Genomic DNA, 13,089 nt, shown 5'->3' with positions numbered 1-13,089 from the left:
TGTCAGGCGTATGTTAAAATTGGGAGACAGGAAAATGACTAAGACTAATCCCTGTCTGGCAAGAGCTTCTTCTTTTGACAGACGTGTAAATAGCTGCAACCCCTGAGATAACACAGGACAGGACACGTGCTAAGTGGTTACAGGATCCACGGAGCTGGAAACTTTCAGAGCAGGAAACTCTGAGATAATCTGGTTTTCTATATTCTCGGGAACAAGAAAACTGAGGCCCAAAAAGACTGCTCAGCACCTCAGCCCACGCTACAAGGCGGGGAGGGGCAGCACACCGGCCAGGGCGCGGAGCTTCCACTCTGTGCTTTCCAGCCTGAAGCCTAAGGGCGCGGGCAGGCGTGTCCACAGCTCCACGGGGTGCAACTTCTTCACGTCACTGTGAGTCTGTCTATTTGTATCAATAATTCTTTTAAGCTAACATAACAGTGTGGGAAGTCACGTGACTGTAACTCAATACTTCCACCATGCGGTCTTACCAGGGGACCACTCCAGGTGACTCAGGAACACCTTCCTGGGAACCTGAGAATAAGCAAGGCCCTAGCACACTGCTCACCAGAGTTACCAGCGTTACTTCCCATTCCAGTCAATCTAAAATCCTCTTAAATCCTAAATTTACGCCAACCTAAAACTGGCCTGAAACTCACCTACTCAGCAAACATGTAAGCTCCACTCTATGGAGGTGCTGATCTAGGAATCTGGGCTAGATGAGATGAGTAAACTAGAGAAAGGGTGGGAAGTAATGGAGACCCTAACTGTACAAGCAGCACTGCCTACATTGCCTAAAGGTGCCAGGCCTGACACTAGAAATTGTTCTAGATGTATTAAAGAGGTATTAAAGGACTGCCTGCGCAAAAATATTAAGTACTAATTTCATTTCCCACCAGGTTTATCCATAACAGGCTCTCAAATTTTCGTGGAATGAATGAAAATTTAACTTATCAGGTTAATATCTTTTAGAGAGGTAATTTTCAAAATGATATTCAGTTTAGGAAATTAAATACCTGAAAAGAAGAAAACATCATTTTCTGAAACTTCCAAGCATTGTTCCATGTTACACTGGGGGATTTTCTGTTTAAAACCACAAAATTTTTACTTAACCAGACAGAAAAGAAGATTTCAGTACTAAGCACACATCATCCTCTTTCTATTGCCTCCCTGTGGGTCAGCAACTTTTAACACAGAGGTCCCTTAGGAAGCTTTCTGCTTCCAATCCCAGACACCCTGACACGAAGCCTGCCTAGAAAATAATCAAACCATTACTAGGCATTGGAAAAGGAATCCACACAACCTCAGCTAGAATTAGCTTTTCAAAACAGTACACCCAAATGAACTCGTTAAGCTTTTTTAAGTATTTTTTTTTAATTTTCCTTATAAGTTTACTCAGACTAAAAAAAAAAAAAGACACGTTTTCTCACACATATTAGAAGGAGCAGTCTTCAGCGATGTAAGAAAACCTTACTTCCATTCAAAGACAGCTGCTGCTTAGGAGAGCACACAAGAAGAGTTCGGGCCCAGGGCCTCACTGCAGGCTGTCACTGGCAGATAAACACTGAGTAACTGCACGATTTCAGGGTACTTACACAAGCATTCTGAGCTTCCGTCTCCCGGTCTGTAAAACGCTGATGATACCTTCAACCCAGAGAAACCCTGACCGGCACCGAGTTAAGTCTCAGTATAGATCTCCAGTGACGCAACCGAAGGGTGAAACAAGCAAAACCTGCCTCTGGGATTCGCTCTTCACCAATAAATACTCAAACTTTACAGAGTGACAGGTGAGCAGGTGCGCCAAGGGGCAGGAGAGGCCAACTGCAACCCATCCCCGAGCGTCAGCCCGCTCCAGGGGCGCTAGCAGAGAGGAGGGGCCGGACTCCGGGACGCCCGCAGCTGCCCAGGAAGCTGGGCCCGGCTCCAGGACCCTCTCGGTCCCCCGGTCAGCGGGGCTGGGGCTCGGGACGCCCGCAGCTGCACTCCAACAGTCTGGGCTGCAGAGCGACTGGGGCCTGACGGCGGCTGCCGGCACCCTCGCCCGCCGCCCGCGCCCCCGGCAGCCTCTCCAAGGCCTCGGCCCCCACACCTACCTGCAGGCCCGCAGAACAGGACCCCGCGCCGCGGCGGCCCGCACCCGCACTTCCGCCGTCGGAGCGCCGAGGCCGTCGATCGGCCGCGCGACCGAGCGTCGAGCGCCTGATGAGCGGGCCTCGGGGGCGGGGCGGGGGCAGGGGTTGGGAGACGGGTGGGGGCCGGGCCGCGACCCCGGTCCCTCAGAAGCCGCGGACTGACCCGCGTCTGGCAGCAGCGACACGCAGCCCGCGAGGGCGCGGTGCTAGCGGCCAGGAGCCCTGAGCGCGGACACTCGGACGCGGCCGCCGGCCCCGGACTCGGAGAGACGGCGCTCGCCGGCCGGGCCAGAGGAAACCGGCTGCCTGACGGGGCGGCCGCCGCGGGCCGGCCGGAAGTGACGCGCCGCCCCGGACGCGGCGGGGCCGGAAGGGGGCGTGTTCTTCCGGCCGCCGGGCTCGGCGCGCGTCCGGGGCTGCGGTCCGGCGGGGCAGGCGGGGCGGCCGGGGCCTCTGCCGCTGCCTGCCCGGCTCTCCTCTCCACGCGGCCGCGCGGTCACTCAAGCGGGTGCCCCGGCAGATGGGCCCGGGTGTCGCCCCGGGCCCTGGTGGTGTCGCGGTGCTGACCGCGGCGGTGCAGCCGGGGAACCGGGCCCCCCTCCCCGGAGGTCAGGCAGCAGCTGGTGGCTGGCGGTTTCCTCGGAGCCGGATACGGGCCCGGGTTCGGGTTAGTCTTCCGTGACGGCAGGGCTCGAGCAGGCGCTGAGCGTCGCTCCTGGTGTCTGCTGGATCATCCCGAGAGTCCCGGGTGGCGCCTGGGACAGGCCTTTCAGAGGGAAAGCGCTGTGACAGAGGGGCCGGCGGCGCAGGACGCACTGCCCTGCCCCGCACCGCGCACCCAGAAGCCGCTCCCCCTGGGATGGGAGAACGGCCTCAAGGGCACGGCTGTGGCTCCAGCCGGGAACAGCGTCTTGCCGCGCTGGGTGCGGTGCTGTGGGCCGCACGGGCTCCTGTGAACCTCGTACCACACTGGTGCGGTGTCTCCAGCAGAGCCGTGGCTTCCGCGGCAGGGAAGGATGCTCTGCCAGGGCGTACGAAAGTCCCCTCGACCCTAAGAACTCTCCTCTGGGCTCCTCATACGGGCCACAGACAAATGCCCCTTCTCGTTAGGGGAAAATCGGGGCAGGGAGGGATACTTCTGGACTCAGGGCGCTCCCTGGGTATCTTTTCTGTGCCTGGTGATTCCAGCAAATGGGTAAAGCAGCACCCCTGGCCTGGCAGACATGGCAACAGTTCAGACCCCACAAGGACAAAGGTCTGATCTCATCGTCAAGCATGCAGCCTAGGCCGGCTGGTGGAGGGTGAGAGAAATCCAGAAAGAGTGATAAAAGGAGAAAGATGAATCCGGCCCCAGGACCAACTGCGGCAGGAGCCCATAGCTCCACCTGTCAACACTCCTGGTGTGGGTGTGACATCAGTGTGAAGAGCCAAAGGACCACCTGAGCACAGCAGGGTGCAGCAGCGCTCCCCAGAGCCCATGCACACCCCTCTGCTGCCCTCTGCTCTCACAGCTGCCCCTGTGCCTCGGGACTTTTCCCCTGGACACATGGCGGCTGAAAGCTGCTGCTGCTGCTGCTAAGTCACTTCAGTTGTGTCCGACTGTGTGACCCCATAGACGGCAGCCCACCAGACTCACCCATCCCTGGGATTCTCCAGGCAAGAACACTGGAGTGGGTTGCTATTTCCTTCTCCAATGCATGAAAGTGAAAAGTGAGAGTGAAGTCGCTCAGTTGTGTCCGACTCTGTGCAACCCCATGGACTGCAGCCTGCTAGGCTCCTCTGTCCATGAGATTTTCCAGAAAAAGAGTACTGGAGTGGGGTGCCATTGCCTTCTCCAGCGGCTGAAAACAGGCTGCAGCAAAAGACCAGCTGCCTGGCTGCCTGGCTCCCTGGGCGGCTGGGAAGCGGATCAGCATGTCCAGAGCTCCCCTCCTGGCTGGGGCCGGGTACCCAGGGGACCCCCTTCACCCACACCTCTTCTTGCTTCCTCCCCTTTCCCACTGACTCCTGGCCTCACTTCCCAAGTTAAATACTAGCCTGGAAACCATATCTCAGGGTCAGCTTCTGGGGAATCCAGCCAAGATAGTCGTCATCACAGAAAAAAAAGGAACCTATACTTAACTGCAATTTGAATATGTGTTGAACACCTGTTAGAGAAATACATCCTGAGAAAAAGGTAATAATTTTGAACAAACACTCTGGGTTGTGGGACTTGGTGTGACTCAGTTTTTCTCCCCCTCACCTCGGAGGAAGTGCTCCCTCCCGTGTGCAGTAATTCAGCTGCCCCAGGATCAGCCACCTTAAACACAGGCAGCTGGCACTACCTCCTCGTGGTGAAGCTGAACCTGTTTCTTGCTCCTTCTGTCTCCATGATGCGTCATGCCGAAGTCAGGCGATCCTGCCATTAAACTGGTTTGAATGACTTGAGGACTCACAGGTCTCTCCTGGATCAAAAAAAAGACAAGCAATACTGTATCCCTGAGACAACAATCAGAAGGAGAGAGAGTCTTTTACGAATGTAAAAACTACGGGTAGTGTTTCCGTTCTTTCTTCTTAGGCTTCTGGTCCACATTGTGGAGCCAGCTGGCAAGCGTTAGTGCCGTGCGTGCAGAAGCTGGCCGGAAATGAAAGCATTAAACCCCAAATCGCTGTAGTAGCTGTTGAAGCAATTAAATACCATTGTATAGCTTGTGTTTTCAATTCCGCATCAGATTTCGTTTGACCTAGAGGAAAAAATAATTCTGAAGCATGGAATTCCTTTGGTTTCAGTCAGGAAACACTGATGTCACAGTTCGCGATTCTATAGGGTCGTGTTCTTTTTTTAACATAAAGAGCACCGGAAGTGTCTCCTGCTACACGCATGTCAGTTCGTAATGGACCACAGCCAGTACAGATTCTAATCCTCAGGCCAGTTGTGATCTGCCATAGCAGATCCTTTTTACCAAAGACGGACCGTCATTTGTTCTGATAACGCACAGCTTAACAAAGCCCCTTGCCGACAAATTCCTGTCTGTATTGTAGATACCACAGAGTCTTACACAGCATGTGTCCAATCCAGCGGGCCAGCTGCCTTGTAATAGCACTAACCACAACCTAAATAAATGTTGGAAACTGAAAGTATCATGACAATACGTTATGATAGTGGCAGAGTTGGAGAGAAGTTCTGTTTCAAAACATGCCTAAGGCTCACTTAGAAGCAACAATGGTAAGCCGAGTGTGCTCTGTAAATCTTGACCATATGTGAATTGTGGAGATGTTTTATCGAGTACCACCCAACTTTGTCATTCTTTGGTGGAATCCTTTATGGTTTAAGACCACAAAGACGGTTTGAAACCCTCCAAGCTTGTAATGGTCATGAGGCTGTTTCGGCGATTCTTGGATTGGGCCTACTGGTTAAGGAGTCTTGCTACCCTGTACTCTTGCAAATGCCTTTGTGGCGCTTGATCTATCTGTCTCCAGCTTCAAAGCTCTGTAGCACAAAGGCCTCAAAGTAAATGTCCCTAGTTTTACTGCAAAGCAGAGCCCTTATATTTTTCTGCTTACCTTCTATTTGCATATTTTGTTAAGAAAACTGTAAATAAAGCTTGGTCTACACAAGGATATGGCGTAACTCCACGGCTGCCACCCAGCACAAAGACGCAGCTGTGTTTATTTCGGGCTCTCTCCTGGGTGTCTGTAGGTGGTCTGGAAGAGAACAGAGGAATTGTGGGAAGTCACTGACTGCTGTGGGGACGAGAGGTGTGCAGCCCTGCTAGGTCCTCCTGCTGCTGGGGATCTCCAGCTAGGAATTTAGACCTCTCTATGCTCTAACTGAAGGCCTTCCCTGAATATAAGGTTGCGTTTTAATTCATTTTAACCCGCTAGGCAGTGGGAGGCGGTTGGGGGCTGCTTTGCTTTGTAGGCTTTTGCGTGTGTGTGCTTTGTCTTCAGGCTTCCTGCCCGAAGGCCCTGTGTGCCTCGCCTCTGCCGGCGGCCACGGGAAGTGGCACCGTGGTTCTAGCCGATCCCACTGACGCGACCCTGCCCCGATGAGCTGGGGCTCAGAGCCGCCAGCTGGCTGGGTGGCCCTTCTCTGCTGTGCAGGAATGTCACCATTTCGGTTCCACCCAGGCAGGGAGAGGTGTTGCCAGCCTCTCGGCTTTCATGTAGGATCCCAGTCCTCTGGACGCTTCTTCGTGAAGGCTTCCCACTTCTCAGGAGTTTCAGGAAAGCCTCATATGCACACATAGCCTGGCGTCAGATCTTATTCCTTTGATTAATATCTGAGTCTTCATTGCTCGGCTAACACCTTGTTTGCCACAAAGTTGATTAGAGATTTTAAACTCCCTGAAGGCAGTTTTCTCATCCTGTCTTCGGTAGGTTTCACCTACATTGTGAACTAAGCTGTCCCCTCTTGGGTAGTGAACATGAACTGGGGGGCTCGTCCGGGCCCCCAGCCCCCTCCCGCTGGGAGCTCTGCCCTCTGCAAGCAGCAGCCGGCCCCCAGCAGGGCGAAGCTCCCTCTGCACTTGGGGTAGCACAGAGGGGCAAGTACCCAAAAAGTCAAAAGCCAAGGGAATGTCCAACCCACTCTGCAGATAGCAGCCTGTACCTTTGTTCTTTCTGACTGGACCCCATAGCAAAAGTGATGACATAAAGTGTGGGCACCTGATTTGAGTAAGGACTTATTTTTGCGCACTTCCCTGTTAGCTCAGCTGGTAAAGAATCTGCCTGCAATGCAGGAGACCCCAGTTTGATTACTGGGTGGGGAAGATCCGCTGGAGAAAGGGAAGGCTACCCACCCTAGTATTCTGGCCTGGAGAATCCCATGGACTGTGTAGATGGGGTCACGAAGAGTTGGACACGACTGAGCGAGTTTCACTTTCACTTTATTTTTGTGCTCCTGGTGGAGTTTGAGCAGTGACATACTAAAAATAAACAAATATCCACGGTCCCTGAAAAACCAGGAATTGACTATATTGCTGTTGGTTTAAATATAAATAGTGGGACTCCCTGGTGGCTCACATGGTAAAGAATCCACCTGCAATGCAGGAGACCTGGGTTCAATCCCTAGGTTGGGAAGACCTTCTGAAGAAGGGAATGGCAGCCCACTCCAGTATTGCTGCCTGGAGAGCCCCGTGGACAGGAGCCTGGTGGGCTACAGTCCACAGGGTTGCGAAGAGTCAGACACGACTGAGACACTAGCACTTTCACTTTCATGGACAGGAAGGTAGATAGGGATAGAGACTAATCACACTGAGAGTCCGAAACCCACATTCTGAGCCAGCCTTACGTGAGCCCTGATCAGAGACATGCTCTGACCCCTTTAGAGCTCTGGTCATCTCATTTTTAAAATAAGGTGGTGGGTTGGAGACACTGAAAAGTCCTTTAAGCTCTCAAATCTCCTGACCCTTCTTCCAACAAGCAGCTGTTCCACGGTGAATTTTGGCTGCACTGCAGGCCTTCCTCAGGCAACGCCATCTGACCGTATGTATAGGACAGGATGCGGGAGGAGTTAGTGGAGGTTTCCCAAAGAACTATGTGCCGATGGTAGTGGGTCGCATTAATTGTTCTTGGTATTCAATTAAAGGAATATTTTGTTCCTTAAATCTGCCGCCTATGAGGCAGTCCATTTTATTTTATTTGTTTATTTATTTTTTGAGGCAGTGCATTTTAAAACAGAACTCCTGGGTTACTTTCTCTGAACTTGAAGCCAGTCGTTGACCCTGCGCTGTCTGCCTGACTTTTGCCCCTCCATCCTGAATCACATGCACCCCTCCGAGCTGCCCGCAGCCCTGTGAGCTGATTGCATTGCTTCTCTCCCCCTGGCCCGGTGCTGAGTGGAACGCCAACAACAGGTTAGCTGTGAAGGGGAATAAGAGGAGAGCAGTGTACTGTAGACAGGAGGGGTGATTGTCAGCCTTGTGTTTTTACTGAATTCCTCCCTTTCCATAAAGTAATTCCTTCTAAGCTTGGCCTTGTGTGTTTGGACCCCAGGTGTGCGGGGCAGTGTTGATTCGCACTGTTGCGCTTTACATACACGCGCCATGCTGTGTACACACCCCGCTATCAGAGGCGCTCAGACGCGCAGACACACAGACACACTTCCCCCGTGCATATGCTGTCTTTCTAATACTCAAGAGCTTTTCAAACTGTAGACATGTGAGCCTCCCTAACAAAATTCTGTCTGAGAATTTGTGAAGACCACGTTTCTAATGCTGTAATTGTATTTTATCCTATAAACGAATATGCTCTGCTTGCTGATTTCAGGGTGTGGAAGGAAACCGGCGGCTGCTGGCAGCCCGTTCACGCCATTCGAGCTTTGCTATGTTTAAATGTCACTCTCGCTGCTGTTAAGCGGCTTCTGTTTGTGAGCGTGTATTTGTCAGAACACATTTAGAAGGAGGTTTTTGTTCTGTGAATGAATAATTTTTGAACCAGAATTTATAAAACATACTTTCCTTGGTTACAATGCTGGCTTGGTCTGAAGTGCTAATTCTCTTTCGCTGTCTAACAGGAGGGCGACCAGCCATGGTGTGACAAGACACAATATGGATTAATAGAAAAAAGGTAAGCACCATCCAATTCAATAGTGCTTTGCATAAACTTGCTGCTGTTGCTGATGCAGTTTCGACACTGAGTCACGTCGGACGCTTTGCGAGCCCATGGACTGTAGCCCATCAGGTTCCTCTGTCCATAGGATTTCCCAGACAGGAATACTGGAATGGATTGCCATTTCCTTCTCTAAGAGATCTTCCCTGCCTGGGGATCGAACCACCTCTCCTGCACTGGCAGGCAGATTCTTTATCGATGAGCCTCCTAGGAGGCCTAGCTAGTGACTGACTTTAAATTTGGCAGCAGGTTTTCTGGTAATATAATTTCAGACCAGAAATTATGATGCAAAATGGAACATCCTCCAAATAAAGCGTGCAGTGCATTGCTGCACAGCCCTGTCTGGCCCTCCCATGCCCTGCCCCCCCCCCCCCCCCACCGGGGTGTTGGCATACTTTAAGAGAAATGGAGACAAATTAATTCTTAAAGACTTGAGGATGTCTTCCTGAGGCAAGCTTTTTGAATTTTTAGTTTATCTCCTGTACTTACAGAATGTTCACGTGGCTTTCCTTGCTTGGTTTACACACCATCACGCTCTTTCCTTTAAAGATGTCTAATTTCCAGACTCACCAAATTGTATACATTAAACATGTGTGATTTTTGTGTTCAATTCTACCTCAATAGAGCTGGTAGTAATTTTTTTAAAAATGTCTAAGATATCTATGTTTAATAGATGCTAGAGGCAGTTGAATTCTAGAAAGCACTTTCAGAAGTTTATTTTCTGCACGAAACTGATCGTCCAACCAGTGATGCAGACGCTGTCTCCACACGAGCACTTGGCAGCCGTCCGAGCTCACTCCTCAGGTCAGCGAGCCTTGGCGCCGTGCCTCACAGTCTGGGTGCTGCGCTCCTCTCCTGCACACCCTTTCTTGGTTTCTGCGAATTAAGCTTATCTGCCATTAAAGACATTATAATTGTCACTTTTTGCAAGATTTATTTTTCAAAAGTAAAGTAAGAAAAATATATTTTGGATTGGTGGGAGGTGAGGATGATAAATGGAAAATCCTGCTTTTCGTCTTTGTATTTTTTGTGTGCAGGTCCTGTTTCATAAATATTTACAGTTCAGGCCAAAACAAAGTGATTGCCTGAGAGAATCTTTTGGGGGAAGACATTTAACAAATAAGAAAATAGCAGCTAAACACTGAAGAATCTGACTCCTGCTTGTTTTTCAAGCATACGCTAACATATTTAAATCAGCAAATTTTGATTGGAAACAAGTAAAGGACTGGGACATTGGTGAGATTTGAGTTGATAGTTATGTAAGCCATGTTAGGGGTGGAAATAACCCTGATAAACTTGCTGCTTTCAAAGCGAGTGACCTATACACTATTAACCTTTGAATTTTTTAAAGTAATCTTATTCGTATAGGAAGCAATATATATATGTCCACATTATATGCACACACATTCACATTGTTGTGATCTCTATGGAGACGTAGAAATATAGGCCTTTGGTAAGCTTCATATGAGAATACATTTGCAATTAAATATACACTATTACCATTATTTTTGGAAAAGGACAATAACAAATCATTCAAACGTGCTTTGAAACTATATGCCCATCCTGATTAGAAATCTAATAACTACATGTTAAACAGTTTTAAATTACTACAAATGTTATATATTTCATGACATTTTATGAACCTAAATTATTTAGAACACTGGCCTTGCTTATAAAATATAGGTTGCAGGTAACTCTTTTGTGGAATCAAAGCTATCTCCTTTACCCAGTGAGATTTCATATTGTCTTAGCATTTAAACAGCAACAGCAAATTAACTTATAACCTTTAGGAACTTTACATCTTTTAAAGTGGAAATTAGAATAGTTCTCTTTGTAGAAGCATTTTAATGAACTGCGCTTCTAAGAAGACTAGACAAGCAGCTGATTTAAAGATGAAAAAATTAAAAATAAAACATTTTAGTAACTCTGGCATATGAATTTAGGCTGACTTAGCTTTTTAACATACCTGTAATAGCGGGCAGACAAGGGCCCTCAGCTGATGAGTGAGGATGGGGGATCAGATGGAGTGGGAACAGGGGCGTCCACATATGGGGACGCTCCTCCACGCTCCCCTCCCACTTCCATTTCTCAGCAGAGCAAACGCTTCTGAGAAAATGAAAAGAGTCTTAAGTGACTGCAGGGGCTTTGGCTTTCACCTTCTTTAGGCCACCTCGTTTATGCACACACATGTACACACGCACACCCACACGTGCGCACACACCCACACGCGTGCACACCTACATGTACATGTATGCACACGCATAAGCACACCCACACGTGTGCACACGTGTATATGTACACGGCCACATGTATGTATGCACACACACCCATATCCAGACACACACCCACAGAATGGAAAGCCGAGTTTGGAGAAATCGGCAGCTGAGAAGACTACAGGACAGTGGGGGGCTGCCCTGGGAGGCCCAATCCCACGGATGCCGGCGTGAGGACTGGGGTGCCGTGGGGGCTGCAGGCGTTGGATGTTCAGATTCCACTGTCTTAGCCTGGTTTAACCCACCTGCCTCATCCTGTCTCATCAATCACAGTTCAAATATTTATTTTCCTTGCATCTCTTTAATCTTTTCTGTGAATTGAGGCCTTCGGCAGAATTCTGTGTGTATGAAAAGAATGCTGACAGCGGTGTTCTAATTTTTAAAACATTCTGCGATTGACACCCTTCTCTTTTGTGGCTGCCTCCTCAGCACAGGGAGGTTGCAAACCGCGCTGTGCTTTCAGCAGCTCTTGAGCGCGTCGGAGGCCGTGTAACTGGAGAGCCACGCTTGGGAGGGTCTGGGCTCCGGCTCTCCGTCTTGCAGTGGGTGGGCAGCCCTCGCTGCGGAGCCTTGGGCGGGCAGCCCTCGCTGCGGAGCCTTGGCCTGGAAGCCTGGTAGTGTCTTGTTCTCTTAGCATATTGCGCTGCAGTTTGCCTCTCTTACAGGATAGTGTTCAGAAGAACCAGCTTATTTTCTCAAGAGAAAGAAATCAGGACCAAACTGGGTTGTTTTGCCTTACGCTTTGGATAAACTGATCAGAATCAGGTGAGTTGTCAGTGTGTACAGTTGGATGTCAGGCGCAGAAAACGGCACACAGATCCAACAGGCCCATTCTCCAGCAGTGTGCGTGCGCCTCGTTTGCTGTCCGAGTCGTTACGTTCCAAGAGGAAGCACAGATGAGACGTTCACAGTCAGGCTTTCAGTTTTCTCTTCTGCGCGACCCTCTTGGCCGCCTGTGCCCCCAGAGCCCACACTGCAGGTAACAGCCACCCCGTCATAGAAACCCTCAGCCCAGGCTGGGAGTTTTACCAGGAGTAGTTTAGACATTTTCAGAATTAATGTCTGCTGGGCAGTTCCTAAATTCCGCTGTGAGCTATGTCAACGCACAAGTTGTAAAGTATACTCAGCGTCGTACAGCCCGACCTCAGGGAGCAGCAGCAGCTCTCTCCAGACACGGGGCAGGGCTGGTCACAAGCAGGGGTTTGGTTCTCGTTTCTCCTGTGAAGTACATTTCGTTTTTAAAATATTTTGCCATTTCACATCTAGGGAAGAAATCATCAGCCGTGCTAAAATTCATCGTTAACTCCAGCAAAGTGGAAACGATAGTGGGAAATATTAGAAGTGGGAAATATTAGAACTAACTTAAATATATAAGTTAGTTTTGAGACTCTGTACACACAGTGGAGCGACACCTTCCCCCGAGTCTGTTCTGACTCAGCGCAGAAGGCGAGTCTCCTAATGCCCTGCATCTGACGGCATTTATTTTCTTTAAAGGCCTGATTTGCCCAACAAGACAGACACGAGAAGAGGCCACTACTGGGAGAAGCGATATGAATGTGGATGGTGTGATTTCTTTTTAACATTTTATTAAAACAAGTGAAATGAAAAGAAAAACTCCTAAAAATTTATCTGAATTTACCAAATTAGTGAAGTTCTGCCAGCCTGTTTTCTAAGCTGTTCAGAAGGTCAAAAGAGCTACACTGGATTAAACGTTTGGCACGGCCATCCAGGGTCAAGTGTCTTCTTTATTTAAACTGTAATATTTTCCTATTTTCATGCTTGGTTCCATTACTATGTCTATATTTTTAATAAACATAGACTTACTTTCCTTTAGTACCTTTTCTTAAAGCACGTACTTTAATGTGCTTTTTAAACAAGCAAGCCTTAGAGAATTATTGTGAACCTCAATTACATATGTTGAAAAAGACTTTTGTAGTTTATGAAGAGCTGTGTAAACATCAAGTGTTACCGTTATTACAGGCACAGCATTTCTTATAGAGTGACTTTCAAATACATAATCAGTAGCACATGAAAAACCATAATTATGTTGTTCAGCTCACATCTGTACATTCAGAATCAGAACTTCAGCAATATTTGCA

At 49.3% G+C, this 13,089-nt stretch overlaps 1 protein-coding gene and 1 long non-coding RNA gene across 8 annotated transcripts in view; one reads left to right on the top strand and one right to left on the bottom strand.

Annotated features, from left to right (window-relative positions):
• Window positions 1-2,504, bottom strand: part of EXOC2 (exocyst complex component 2) — a 123,903-nt gene extending 121,399 nt beyond the window's left edge. For 6 of the 7 annotated variants that reach the window (XR_011251323.1, XR_011251321.1, XR_011251322.1 and 3 more), the window contains exon 1: window positions 2,088-2,504. The gene's annotated coding sequence lies outside the window, so the exon portion shown is untranslated. Of the gene's footprint in view, window positions 1-1,589 lie in introns of all 7 variants that reach the window. The other variant, XM_069563874.1, reaches the window with a different exon arrangement.
• LOC138425694 (uncharacterized) lies at window positions 2,495-12,818 on the top strand. The gene is made up of 5 exons (XR_011251324.1): window positions 2,495-2,793; window positions 7,773-7,963; window positions 8,623-8,675; window positions 11,656-11,755; window positions 12,485-12,818. It is a non-coding gene; the product is annotated as an uncharacterized lncRNA (long non-coding RNA).
• The last annotated feature ends 271 nt before the right edge of the window (window positions 12,819-13,089 follow it).

Source organism: Ovis canadensis, chromosome 20, assembly GCF_042477335.2.
Source record: "Ovis canadensis isolate MfBH-ARS-UI-01 breed Bighorn chromosome 20, ARS-UI_OviCan_v2, whole genome shotgun sequence".
Taxonomy (NCBI): Eukaryota; Metazoa; Chordata; class Mammalia; order Artiodactyla; family Bovidae; genus Ovis; species Ovis canadensis.
Note: the sequence above shows the minus strand (reverse complement) of the source record. Positions and strands in the feature narration are given on the sequence as shown.